Source organism: Hemicordylus capensis, chromosome 2 (genome assembly GCF_027244095.1).
Source record: "Hemicordylus capensis ecotype Gifberg chromosome 2, rHemCap1.1.pri, whole genome shotgun sequence".
NCBI lineage: Eukaryota > Metazoa > Chordata > Lepidosauria > Squamata > Cordylidae > Hemicordylus > Hemicordylus capensis.
This window is the reverse complement of record NC_069658.1, coordinates 184,565,156-184,579,501: the sequence shown is the minus strand read 5'-3', so window position 1 is coordinate 184,579,501 and position 14,346 is coordinate 184,565,156. Positions and strand designations below refer to the sequence as shown.

The 14,346-nt window shown below is 47.7% G+C and overlaps 1 protein-coding gene across 3 annotated transcripts in view; it reads right to left on the bottom strand.

Annotated features, from left to right (window-relative positions):
- BGN (biglycan) overlaps positions 1-14,346 on the bottom strand; it is a 107,793-nt gene that overhangs the window by 63,521 nt on the left and 29,926 nt on the right. Inside the window, exon 1 of one of the 3 annotated variants that reach the window (XM_053297578.1) lies at positions 5,756-5,862. The exons of 1 other annotated variant lie outside the window; for it this stretch is intronic. The gene's annotated coding sequence lies outside the window, so the exon portion shown is untranslated. Of the gene's footprint in view, positions 1-5,755; positions 5,863-14,346 lie in introns of those variants that run through there. One more of the 3 variants, XM_053297577.1, reaches the window with a different exon arrangement.

Genomic DNA, 14,346 nt, shown 5'->3' with positions numbered 1-14,346 from the left:
GGGGGCGTGGTCTGGCTCCCGAACGGAGCCCAGCAGCTCTGTTCGGGAGTTGGGAGGCAGGCCAGCGCTGTGAATCGGCCATTTAACTCCTGAAGGGGCCACACGGCCCCTTCAGGAGTTAGACTTGTGTTGGGGCTGCATTCACAGCACAGCTAGGAGTGGCTTTTCCCTGCCTTAAAGGCAGGGAAGAGCCGCTCCTGGCTGAGCTGTGAACGCAGCAGCCATTTAACTCCCGAACTGGGGCTGCACGGCCCCTGCCCGGGAGCTAAACCAGCACCCCTGTGTCTGACATCAGACCTGGGTGTGTGTGTGTCGGGGCCGCGAAAAGCGGCCCCTGATTGGGCGCGGCCTGGGTTCTGTGAACCCGCTCCACCCCTGCCCTCACCTCTTGCCTGTGGGCTTCTCTGAGGCACCCTAACCCACACAACTCCCATTCACTTCAAGGGGACTGGGGTTGGAAAACCTCTTGCTGCTGGCTTGGGTCTATATATCGTGAGCCAAATGGCACTGTACAGCTGCAGTTACGGCTGATGAATGGGTGACTGAATGAACAGCTTACTGGGGATCGTGACTACCTTTCTCTGGGGCTTGCTATAGGGTAAAGGGGGATTGGGATAAAGACAGAACAGCAGACTAGGAGGCCAGTTAGTCAAACCCTCCATTCCCTCCAACAAATCAACCTGCACCGTCTAAACTGTCATAAAAATGCTTGTTGAGGAAATGGGTCCAGGGGACTCAAGCAACTAAGCCAAACTGCATTCTCCAGGGGAAGGCAACCCCTCCCCAAGGCAACCCCTCCCCAACACCATGGCCACTCTGCCATCAAGTACAGTGAGCTAGGCACCTCCAGTTGCATATTCTGGGTGCTGTTAAAGGACAGCAAGTGAGCAGCCATTTCATGTATTGTTCCTTATTTCTCTTTGTCCTGTTGCTTACTCCTCTAGGTCATACAATAAAGCAGCTATATATAGTGAGCAATTGTACATCAGAGGCTATTTGTCACCAGAGGCAGCTTGCCTAATGATAGGGCTGGCTCAGAGAAAGATGCTTGGTTGGCTAGATTGACATGATGCTGTACAAACTGGTATAAAAAAAGGAATACATCATTTCCAGAATCTTTCATGCCTACATCCCTGTAATATATTCTTCCTTTATTGCAAGGAAGCCACCTCAGCATCAAAATCTCTCTCTCTCTCTCTCTCTCTCTCTCTCTCTCTCACACACACACCTCTAGCCAGTTTAGATTTTTATTTTTATTTATTTATTTATTATATTTCTAGACTGTCCAACCCAAATGTCTCTAGGCAGTTTACATTAAAATAAAACAAACAGAAAAACAATTACAATAAACATTTTTCCAGTTCTTTAAAGGCCATTAAAGATTTTAGACCCTGAAGATGTGAATACATATGAACTAGATTTGTATAGTACACCAAAAAGAATGTAGGGATTTGGTATCTTCATACTGAAATGCACATTTTCCAGTTGATGGAGAAATGTATATTTCAGTGCTGAAGTCCAAAATTTCTTCATGGCTTAGTCAGGCCCTATGGTTGTTTTTAATTCACAATACTTGCCTCTTACTCCATGTAATATTATTTGTCCCGTGCAATATAAATAAAAGAACTTATAGTTGTTTAGGTCCACAATGGAAGGTATTTGCCACCTGAGGCAACTGCATAGGGACAGAGAGAGGCTTACATAAGAGATTTTGTCCCGGCAAAGTAGTTGGTCAAAGAGGCTGATAGCTGGTTGGCTGGACTTATGTGAGGATAAATTGCTTTGATGAAATTGGTATTGCATAAGAGAAGTCTATATGATTGCCAGAATCTTTCATGCCAAAGCAAATGAGCTGGATTTGTAAGATATACTGGGGGCTGGTAGCCTCCATGTTAAAATGCACATTTCCTACCTGACAGGAAAATGTACATTTTGACGTTGAATTCCAGTATTCCTTAGTGGAACTTGCCAGACCCTTTGGAAGTGACATGTTCTTCCCTGGGAATATCCCCCCGCCCCACATTTTCAAGGAAAACAAAAACAGTGAATTTTATAAACAGTCCATTTTGATTTGTGGAGAGAAAGCATTATCTCTAAAACCATAGCAGTCTTGGGGTTTTTGGACTCTTGGTTAAAAGTTTGACATCTCGGCGTCCTGCCATGGGGGTGGTGTATCTAGGAATTCAGAATTAGAAGAGAGTCTGGAAACCAGGGCCCCTGTTTATAGAAAGGGCTTCACATTTGCTAAGGGTTTTGAGGTTTAAAGGATAAGCAGACAGCACTTTTTCACTGGCAGCAGATCTTACTAGGTCTTTTTAAGCATGCATGTGTGCCCATACACACACATGCACATGGCATGTTATGTTCCTGGCATGCATACGGGTGATCTTCTCTTCCCTGTGAGAACTGGACCCAGCTGGGTTGGGGCAGCAGCTGCAGGAATGCAAACTGGATGGGATGTGTGACGCCAGCAGGAACATTCCTGATATGATCTTTGATCCCTGCAGGGGTTTTTGTTTGATTCCCTTGGAATCTCAAATCCTATGCTAAGACTTACTTGAGAACCTGCCTTCGATTCCACCCTCCTCTAAGTCCCTCCTGAAACTAATACAGTTTGAGTCAGACCCTGGGAACAACTAACAATCAGATCATCATTGTCACCACCCCTTACATTTCTGTTCTGCCCTTCCTCCAAGGAGCTCAGGGGGCAGTGTACAAGGTCCTCTACCCCACCCCACCCCCCATTTTAGTTATTTATGCAAGGTTGGATAGCCTAGGCAGAAAAACAGTGAATGGTCCATGATCACCCTATTTATTTATTTTACATTTTCTATCCTGCTCTTCCTCCAAGGAGCCCAGAGTGGTGTACTACATACTTGAGTTTCTCTTCACGACAACCCTGTGAAGTAGGTTAGGCTGAGAGTTACGTGACTGGCCCAGAGTCACCCAGCGAGTCTCATGGCTGAATGGGGATTTGAACTCGGGTCTCCCCGGTCCTAGTCCAGCACTTTAACCACTACACCACGCTGGCTCTTCATGGACTTCATAGTGGAGTGGGGGCTTTGAACCTGGGTCTCCCCGTGCATGTTTCTGTCCACTCCCACATGTATAAAGTTTAGGGTACAGTCTAACTTTAACATTAAAAGAGGCACACAGGTGAAAGGAGCTGACTCCTCCCACAGGCTCCGCCTCACATCCCCACAGTCTATTGCCCAAACTCCTTTTTCCTTTGGTACTGGGCCAGGATGTGAGCAAAGTGCCCAGGGGTGATGGACCCCTTCGTTTCTGATGTTAAAACCAGACATGCCCCCCCCACACCTCCACACACCGTACATGGATGGAGCAGAAGTGAACAAACAGGTGTGGATTGGAACTTGAGCGGCCTCTGCTGCACAAGGTATGGTGTGCGGCCTTTGGGGGGTTACACAAATATATGAGGGTTGCTCAGTAGACAGCACAGTAGCCATCGTGAGTCTTAATGCACAAGCAAGCGCATAAGTGGGAGGACATAAGAAGCTGCTTTATTCGGAGTCGGACCATTGGTCCATCTAGCTCAGTACTGCCTACATTGACTGTAACTAGGGGATGTAACTAGGGGATGTGCCGTGGGGAGGGGAGTTCCGTGCCATGGGGGAGGGGAATGGGGAGCGGGATCTTTTAAAGCTTCCTGCTGCGGCGCTCCCTGTGAGGTGCCGGGATGCACATGGTCTCAGCGCATGCGCGGGCACCATTGGCACGGTCGGCACACAAATGGTGCCCATGTATGTGCAGTTTGCCATGTGCATGCTGGCACTGAGAGGGGCGGGTTCTTTGGGACAAGCGCCACCACAGTAGGAAGCTGCATGGGGGAGCGGAGAACAGGTAAGGACCTGCTCTCCTCTTTTTAAAAAGATCCTGCTCGCCACTCCCCTCCCCACGGCACCAAATCAGTTCGGGCCTTATCCAAACTGGTTCAGCGCCAAACCAGTGCATGACCCTCGGTTCCTGCACATCCCTACTGGGAGCTGCCCTCCCAGGTTTTTCAGGCAGGAGTCTTTCCCAGCCCAGCCAAGTGCTGGGTGGCTGGAGAGAGGGCATGTTTTCTTCTCTGCTTCACTGCTGTTGGTACCCCAGCTGGGGGTGATTTGGGAAGGAAGACCTACAGGATGGCTGCAGGAGACTGAGAGCTGGGTTTGAAGTCCCTAATGACCCCCCCTCCCCCCCCCCCACTCTCCAGCAGGGTACAACTGGCCCTTAGGCACTCAGAGGCCTTCACATGTGGTTTCCTTCCATGTACATCTCGGCCACAGCACAACATTCTTTGCATTCCAGGAGTGTGGAGTCTCTCTCCTACCTCCCAGCTCTCCCCACTTTCATGGTAATTAGCCTCATCAAGTTCCTCCAAATTTGCCTTTTCTTTTTTCTTTTGGCACAGGGATAAGAGTTCTGCCCAGGCAGGTTAACACAAACCTGCTTCAAGAGACCACAAAAGCAGCAGGGGCTGCTTGTGGGAAATCAGGCCTGGAGAATCCTACCCGGAGCAAACATTAAAGGACCATTTCACTCCATGTACAGAGAACTATCAATGCACATAGCATCTATGCTGGAACTGCATAGATAAAAGCACATTTCCAGCACTCACGGTGGTGATGCATTTGTAAAGCTGCAGCAACTTCTCTTTATGGTTACCAACCGGTCCCTTACAGCATCTTCCCAGGAGCTTTTTCAGATGGTGACTTTACTGCAACTTTACTTTGGAAGAGGGGGTTTGCATTCACATATCGGCCAGATTTGCCCCGAAGTCCGGGCAATATTTCAAAAAGCACTTCCCACGCAATTTAGGTTTTCCCTCCATACTGGAACCTAACCCGATTTATGTCCAGGGTTAAAAAATCCTCTATTTGCGTCATAGTATCCGCTATGTCCCGAACTTGCAGAAAGGTCTCGTGGTAAACCCACAGTAAAGCCTGCTATCTGAAAAGCCTCCATGATATGCTTCTGCTGCCCTTTCTTTCATGTATATCAGCGCCTGTGAGCACATTTCTCTCTGCTTTCCAGCTCACCCCTCTTTAAACTCTACAAAGAGAGGAAGATTTGGGGGAAGTTGTAGGAGCTGCTAGAGGGGTCTGAACATCCAGGGGCATATCTAGGGTGAGGCAGGCAGGGCACATGCCCCGGGCGCCACTTGAAGGGGGGTGCGACTTTTTGAAATGAAAAAATTAAAAAACATGGCCATTGAAAATAAAATGGCTACCACACATGCTCAAATGTCCTCTGCAAGGCCCTAGGCCATGCCAGGCCTTGCAGAGGCCATTTGAGCATGCACGGTGGCCATTTTGTTTTTGGTGGCCATTTTTATAAAAAATAAATCTAAAAATGACCATTGCATATGCTCAAATGGACCCTGCGAAGCCCTAGGCCTTGCCAGTCCTCGCAGAGACCATTTGAGCATGCGTGGCGGCCTCCAAAATGGCCACCACGCCAATCTTTGCAGGCCCAAACAGGCCCGAAAATCAGCCCTGGACCGGCTGTGGCAGTGAATTAAGAGGCTAGCGGGGGGAGGGGGAACCTTTGCAGACCCCTCCCCCCCACAGCCTTTAGGAAGGGTGCCCAAGGGTGACACTCCAATTCCAATGTTTCCCAGAGTACGTTAGCTTCAATGTTCAGAACTTCTGCCTCCCTCCTGTCTGCTGTGTGGCCTGAGAGGCTTGAACTGGGACCATCCTTCTGGGACTGCAGAAGCTGAACCTCTTGGGCCTTGCTGCCTCCTTCCTACCTGAAGCCTGCAGGCTGCTCCTTTCTCTGGATGAGTGGGTCATCGTGGCCAGCTGGGCCCTGCTGTTGAGAGCAGTGGGTGTGGCTGGCCCAGCTATAAAGCCAGATGTGGGGCAGTGGCATAGCTCAGCTGTTGGCACAGCCGTCAAACTCGGCCCCCAAAGGGGGCTGGCCTTTAGGGGTGGGACTGAGGGCTGGAGCAGAATGTTGGACTTCTGGATCTAAGGATCTTCTGGATCTAAGGATATTAAGGATCTGGATCTGGATCCTTAATATATATTGCTGATTGTGCCAGATTTAGCCTTGAAATGGCTTAGCCTTTCAAGGTTGTTAAATATATTGCTTTATTTTTATTGTGATTTTCATTGTGATCTCGTTAAACTTTGTTTATTTTTGTGATTTTGGTATATTTTGTGCACCGCCCAGAGCCGTCGTGAGTTTGGCGGTATATTATTTATTTATTTATTTTAGTCTCAAGTTGCCTGTATTTGGACCTGTTGACAACATAAAAAAATTACTCTCTATAGAGAAAACGGTATATATTGTCATATATCCACTACACTTACAGTTGGATATGTGAGAACAGCAGCACACAGTACAACTCCTCTAATAACTGAAGTATTTATTGCTAACAGTTGACTGGGAAAGTCCAGTGCATAAAGCTGTAATTGATGGGCGGGGAGTGGGGACCAAGCACAGTACCTGCAAGACTGTCGCTAGTTTCTAATATGTCAGTGCTTAGGACTGTCCAAGCCTCCAAGGAGATCATATAGCCCCAACCACTCCCACAGGAGGCGGCAGCTGCTTCTCCCCGTTCTTTCACACGGCCTTCTCATCCTGAGGCTTTCTGGACTTGCCTCTTAAAGAGGCAGTACATAAAATGGTTTATAACCGTTGTGAATAGAGCTATTTATCACCAGTAGATTCTTTAGTAATCCTGCTGGGAGAACTGAAAGGGAAAGATACAGCGTAGGCTGTGGAATGTTCAGTGCTGATCCCTGTAAAAGTTAAGATTGGCTGGAGGCAGACAATAGTATTTCAGAGAGGTGAAAGTGGTTTGGGAGAGGGTTTGCTTTCAATTAGGGATGTGCAGAAATTGAGGTTAGTGCACTGATTTGGGGCCATTTGCATGGTCAGCAACACCACGCTGACCACGCAAATGGCGCAAGCGCATGTGAGGATGCCCTGTGTGTTCTGGGACCATGCGTGGGTTCTTGGGACAAGTGCCACCACAGCAGGAAGCTGCATGGCATGGTGGAGAGCAGGTAAGGACCTGCTCTCCTCTGTTTTTAAAGATCCTGCTCGCCGCTCCCCTCCCCGTGGTGCCAAACCAGTGCACAAACCTCAGCTTGTGCACATCCCTACTTTCAAAAGCTACTACTGACCCAGATGAGGATCCCTTGTCCCCAGCAATAGGCACCTCTTGGATGAGGATTGTGATGTCAATGCAGATGTGCATCCAGATAGTTTCACACACACACACCCTTCTGTGCCTAGGATTCACTGAACGATGGTCAAATCTACCAAAGCTTATATGATTTTAGAAGGGAAATTGCTGTATTTGAATTTGCCTCCAAAAGATTAAATTTATATTCTGCTGTTTCAATCCTGCCTCTGTCCCCTCAGTCTGCATGTATGGAAGACAGTGTCGCATGCAGATACTCCCTGCCAGACCAGAGTGTCAGAATTCCAAAACTTTCATATTTTGTGTTTGAAACTGATTTGATGGATACTTTTAAAAAAACATACATGTAATATTGTTTCACAAGACTTATTAGTTAGAAGACCATTAAGGAAGATGTCGCCTTGTCAAGAAATAATGGAGAGTTGGTTTTTTAAAAAAGGGATGTTAAGTCTATTAACTGTAGAACTGGAAGATAGGAGATACTAATATAACTGACTGTGGGCTAAAGATCTGGGAGCTGTTGCAGCTAAACAAATCTGGAACACAATGGACCGGGTCTGGACTGGGACCCCCCAGGTCATACTGGGGAGACCCTCGAGCCGGGAGGCTGCTTTTAAGCCTCCTGGCCGGGGAGCTGCTCACAATCACAAAAAGCAGGTTTGCAGGAGTGCTCGCTCCGCAAACCTGCTTTTTGCTAGGGGTTCTCGAGCGGGTTAGCCATTCCAGAACCACCAGGCTCAGCTGCGATCCCAGTGGTTCTGACGACCAACAAAAATCGGGCTAGCCTCTGCTAGCCAAATTTTTGTTGGTCGTGAGAATAGCCCCCTTGTATAGCAGAAGCAGACATTTTTTCTCTATGTTCATCATTAAGGGAAACTCACTGTAAATCCCCACTTCCCAAGGGTCTGTAGTAGTAGCAAAAACACTAGTCCTGGGGCACTTGGAAGAGGAACACATTGCGATCAGCACTCACTGCCATTGTGAATGGTCACTGCACTTATCTTATTTACACAGAACTGCCACAGACAGTACCTCTTGCATTCATGGCCATTTGGCCTCACCATTTACATGTCCCTCCCCCCCTCCCCCCCGTATCTATTTATGTATAATATATTCCTCTATCTAGGATAACACTTTAGCCACTTTAGACTGTCCTTCACAAAAGTGTATGTTACAATCAATGGGTGAGTCTTTTAAGGGGTCACAACAAGGCTTTTGCAGCCAGTTCAGAGGACTCATCAGAACCAGCCCTGCCCACCCACGATGACGGGGTGCGAGGACACACGTCCCCTCCCCCACTCCCCAGTGTCTCATCCCATAGACTCATAACTGCATATGCCATTTAAATATTACATCAGAGTAGTATTTAAATAGTGTGACCTGCTCCCCATGCTGCTATAAGTCTGTGGGATGCTGTGCTGCTGGGGTGGGGGTGGGGTAGGGTGGCATGCTGTACATGCTCACATCCCTGACTGCATGTGGATGTTCGGATGTAGCTTTCAAATGTGGCATCCAAATAAGCCCTTTGTTTGGGGCTGTAGGCCAGTGACAGAGCATCTGCTGTACTGGGAAAGACCCCTGAAACCTTGGAGTGCCACTGCCAGTCCATGCAGGGCTGCTCAACTTCGGCCCTCCTGCAGATGTTGGCCTACAACTCCCATAATCCCTGGCTATTGGCCACTGTGGCTGGGAATTATGGGAGTTGTCATCCAAAAGCAACTGGGGGCCCTAAGCTGAGCAGTCCTGAGTAGAGTCTAGTGAGCTAAACGGTCTAACTTGGAATAAGCAGCTTCCTAAGTCCTTAAGTTGTTTCCATTATAAATTGGTATTCTAGGATCCCCAGTGCATCAGAGGCGCTCTTACCCCCGGACTTTGGGGCCGAAGTCCAGGGCTCCACAACCTCTGGGGCCCCCCAAATCCTCTTTGTTCAAGATGGTGTGGCCGCCTGGCCAAGCATAATGATGCTTAATTTTCGGGGGGGGGGGGGGCCTCCAAAGGCCTTTAGGACCAGGCTCCAAAATTATCTAGGTGCACCTCTGCCGAGTGTTATTGGAGCCAGTGCTCATCTGGGCCGCCTGCCCAAGAAAGGGGAACTGCTCTTCTGTGGGGCAGTAAGCTCTTCAGGGCTTCCTCCCCACAAACCCTGCAGCCTTTTCTCACTGCTCATGAGAAAAGGCTCACTGTCTCTTAGCCTAGCCTAGCTCAGAGTTCTTGTGAGGATTAAGCAGGGATGGGTCATGGCCACATGCATAAAGAATGGGATCAAAACATAATAATAATAATTGGGAATGCTTGGCTTTTTGCAAGCAACCTCAAATGGGAGGATTTTCTGCTACATTTCAGCTGCTGGGAGAGAAGTAGTCTGCATTTGTTCAGGTGGTTCACACAATCAAAAACTGTGTTCTACCCGGGTTTAGAAGCTGCGTGCGCTCCCAATTTCCAGGTGTGTGGAAGCAAGGTAAGAGGCAAGCCTGGGTAGAAGTGATTGTGTGTGGAAGCAAGGTAGGAGGAAAAGCTACCCAGGTTTTCTTCTTACCTTACTTCCACACAATCACTACTCAGGTTTTCTTCCTACTTTGCTTCCAGACAACTGAAAATTGGGAGCTCACACAGCCCCCAAACCCAGGTAAAACACAATTGTTGATTGTGTGGAGGACCTCATTCTTTACTAGAATACTTGCTGCAATTTCAATGGGCTGGTCAGAAGTATTTTCTGGTAGTGTTTTAAAGGAAAACAACAATGCACATCTTAAGTGTAATTGATTAATGTTTTTAAAACTTACAATTTTCAGTGTTTGGGCTGGGATCTTGGCTGGGATCCAGCTACTTTATGCTCATGTCTGCTCAGAAGGCTTTTAAAATCTTTGAGCAGAAGATTTCCACACACACCCATGCCATATCCAAATGGCACAGGAACATAAGAAACTCCCTTATACAGAGTCAGACCACTGGTCCACCTAGCTCAGTATTGTCATAGGAACATAGGAAGCTGCTATATACTAAGTCAGACCACTGGTCTGTCTAGCTCAGCATTGTCTTCACAGACTGGCAGCGGCTCCTCCAAGGTTGCAGGCAGAATTTCTCTCAGCCCTATCTTGGAGAAACCAGGGAGGGAACGTGGAACCTTCTGCTCTTCCCAGAGCAGTGGCTCCATCCCCTGAGGGGAATCTCTTACAGTGCTCACACATGTAGTCTCCCATTCACATGCAACCAGGGCAGATCCTGCTTAGCTAAGGGAACAAGTCATGCTTGTTACCACAAGACCAGCTCTACATTGACTGGCAGTGGTTCTCCAAGGTTTTAGGCAGGAGACTTTCCCAGATGCCAGGGAATGACCCTTGGACCTTCTGTATGCAAAATAGATGCTCTCCCACTGAACTATGCCCCCATTCCCTCATTACAACCCAACTACTTTTGACTGGACTGCACTCAGAACTAAAAGCATTTCGCTATGCAGCATGGTGGGGAAGAGTTTATATTAGAAAAACACAAGCCCCCGTTGAGTGCAGAGAAGGGGCCCATTCACACAACTGTTTGGGAGGGCGGGAAGGTGGGCGAGGGGGAAGGTTGCATAAACTTACCTTCACCGCAGACGATTACCAAGACGTTGCTGGGCGCGCAGATCATGCGCCCAGATGGTCTGCTGCTGCCCCAGGCAGCATGGAGATGCAGGGGTTGAGATGTGTCATCCTGGCTCTCAGAAATCCTACAATGCACCACATGAGTGCATGGTACGTGGTGGGGATTCCCCAGGTGATGGCCGGGAGCAGCCGGCACTCACACAGGGGTAGTTAGTCCAAGTTAAGGGCACACCCGTGCCCTTAACCTCAGCTAATTGGCAGGCTCCATAGGTGGGTTTGCTGCGCTGCTGGGATCTGCGTGGATCCTGTTGGTTCTTGCAGGCAGCCATGTCCAAGCTTGGTGGCTTTAGCCCGGTCTTGGCTGCTTGTGAGAACAGCCTCAACAAGTGGCATGATTCTTTGGAAACTGACACTTGTTCCTTTCCCCCCTGAAGCACTTAAACCCGAAAGCATCCATAATTGGGACTATTGGGCGGGAGGGTGAATTAGGACAATATAAATTTAAAACTTTGCACACAACCTCAAATAGACAGATTTCCAACCTAAATTCATTTGAGCTTTAATAACCATACTTCACGGTATCCCAGGCATAGTGTATACAGTGCTGTGTCTGGAAAAACTATTGGGAAGGACTGGGAAACCATCCGGGATTAGTAGGAAATACCAAGGCAGATGCGTTAATACACCTTTTCACATTTTCCAGGGCTTTGCCCTGGCATTGAAACCAGGCGCAGGTGGTGCAGGAAGCCGAGCTCCTTCTGCTGCTGTGGCTGGGCAGAATAAGGAGACGACGTTTCCTCTCAGTATTTGCTTAGCACTCAATGAGCATTAATAGCTAGGAGATGCTTGCTAATATAGCATTCATGGTTTCTGATGGCTGGTGGCTACTAACTAAACTACTGGACACGGCCCATCTGAATAGTTTGCCAAATGGAATGTATCCGGCAAACAAATAAAGGCTGTGTTTTTTAGGCTGGCTGGCAAAAAGGAGCTTTGGCTGCTTTGGGGGACCCAAGTTCCCCCATAAGCATGATGCATGCTTTGCAGGGAACATATGCTGTTTTAAATATTAGCAGTGTGAGTCTAGATGCTTGCCTGGTCCCCTGTGCTCAACAAATATTTGTAAATAAACAGATATTAGACTGATAGGAACAGGCAACTTAACAAGAGAATGGCTTGGTTGACACAGTTGTTCAAATGTAGGTTTGATGTGGGTTACCACCATTAGCATGATTGCATGAACCCACACTAAGTCAGGAAACTCAGATTCAGGCCATAAACCACCTTGGCATGGGTTCACACAATCACAGTCATGCCAGTAGTGCACATTAAACCTAGATTCGAGCGATTGTGTGAATCAGGCCAATGTTACACTTGAACTCGGTTGACAGGCCAATATTTCGAATCTCCAGTGCTCCCGCTTCACAGGCAAACTGATCACTTGAGGAAGTGAAGGGACTTCTAACTGAGAAGAGCAGGGGAATTCTGAATCTGCTGTCTGCTGAGTTCCATTTTCTGGGAACGCCATGATGTCGGGAGGATTCTGAGATTCCATGCTCCTTAAGCATCTTTTGCAAAAGGAGAGGAAGAAGGGCCAAAGGTGGAGAGTATCCGACTCCACCAAAACTCTGAGCAGGAAAAAGGACAACTAATGTGGGAGGCACCAAAGGGGAAGTTGGCATCATTGCTGCCCCCATCAAGACCTTTGCAGTAATAGTCTCCAGATGTGCCTCAAATTGCATTTGCTCAGGCACTGGGTTGGGGTCTGGTCTTTCACTCTGGGCCTCTTTACCACTGACACATACATGCCTGATAAGGTGAGCAGGGCTGGACCCAGCTGTGTGTGGCCCTTGTTCTTATTGGACACAAAAGCAACCCAGGGCAAGCTAAGGAGGATATTGGGCAGAGAAAATCGATAGAGGCCTGTGGCGGGGGTGGGATAGATAGATGGATGCTTTCAATAAAAACTGAAATCAATTTCAGGGAAAGAGCTCACTGACAATGCTGCTTTACACTGGAAAACCGTCATCTTTAAATAAAACTTCAAAATGTTAGAATTCAGATTTGGATTTCAAAATGCAATATTTGGGTTTTAAAGCTGGGCTAAATGTGAGACTTCCGGATGGATTTCAGCATTTGGGGGGGATGTGCACATGAGTCAGTAATTCCCAAAATGTGTGCCTCAAGAGAATTACTAGTGTGCTGGAAGAAATACATGAACTGAAATAATTAAAGACTCTCCTGAGCCCAAAGAACCCCACCCGCAGAGGAAGCTGCCTGCTCTAGCCTCCTTGCCTCCTTCCACCTCTGCTGGGGTTGGGTCATTCTGCTGAGTGTCTCCGCATTGCGTGTGTGTGGATCATTCGCCCACTCTCAGTTCAGAGGCTCAGAGGAATTTCCTGCACACAGAGGAGGCTGCCTGTTACCTCACCAACAAGGAAGCATGTCCAGAACAGTGACTCATGTAGACACACAGCAGGGAGACTCCTAAGAGGGCCAGTACTTCTTAGTCTTGCACAACCTAAAAGTAAAGCTTCTGGTGTACAAGTGAAGCGTTCATCCCATTTTAATTCAGAAAAATAATGCTTCTCCAAAAAGCCCGAGGGATACCAGTGTCAGTGAATGCTCTCATTTTTTATGTCAATATTTTTATTTCTTGTTCCCCTCCAAGGTAACTCTGAAAGTCAAATATCAACTTTCTGTGTTGTTAAATACTAAATATTCCTAGCAAGTATGGTTATGTAAGATGGCAGGCTTATTTGGATTGCAAAGTTTGCTTTTGAATTTTTTAGTTTCCACATAATTTCCCCCCATTATTATTTGGGGATGGATTCCAACTTTAGGTGTACATCAGTATTTTTAAAATCTGTTTTTTAAAATTTTCTTTTACAAGTATAACATGTATCCACTGCTACATCATCATGTTTACAGCTTGTCACATTAGTAAACATAACCCTATGGGTCGCGGGCATCCTGACTAAATTTACTCGAGGAAGTCCCATTGAAATTAAAAGGTCAAGCCCTAACTTGTTCCACCCCTTGCAGGTAACAACAGCTGCCATTTAAGATCCAACTGAGCTAGGGCCGTGAGCCTCTTGGCGTGAGCCGAAGGGGAGAGCACAAGGGCTCTCGGCCTTGTGGCTCTCAGCCGAGTGGAGAACAGCCGGTGGACTGCAGTAGCCAGAGGGTTGAAGAGTCCCAGCAAGATTGGTAGACTTCTGAGCAGGCGCACCGAGGACAACAGTCCCCCATATACCTCCCTGGAGTGTTTCTTCTTCTTCTTCTTCTTCTTCTTCTTCTTCTTCTTCTTCTTCTTCTTCTTCTTCTTCTTCTTCTTCTTTCCCCACAGCAGCATAAAACCTACCAGATTAGCTAAAGCATTGCCCTGTTCTAATAGGAGGGAGTTTTTATAGTTTGTTATAGGGAAGAGGGAACATCTTTGGCAGGGCATTAGTGGTGCTTTTTGCCTCTGTCCCACCTTCTCCAGTTGTGTATCAACTATGGGGCTGCTTTAAAACTCAGGCTGAGCCACAGGCGTAAGCCTCATGGCGCTCTCTCCTTGTGGCTCTCAGCCTTCGGGCAAGCTGCCTGGGCTCAACAAGTATA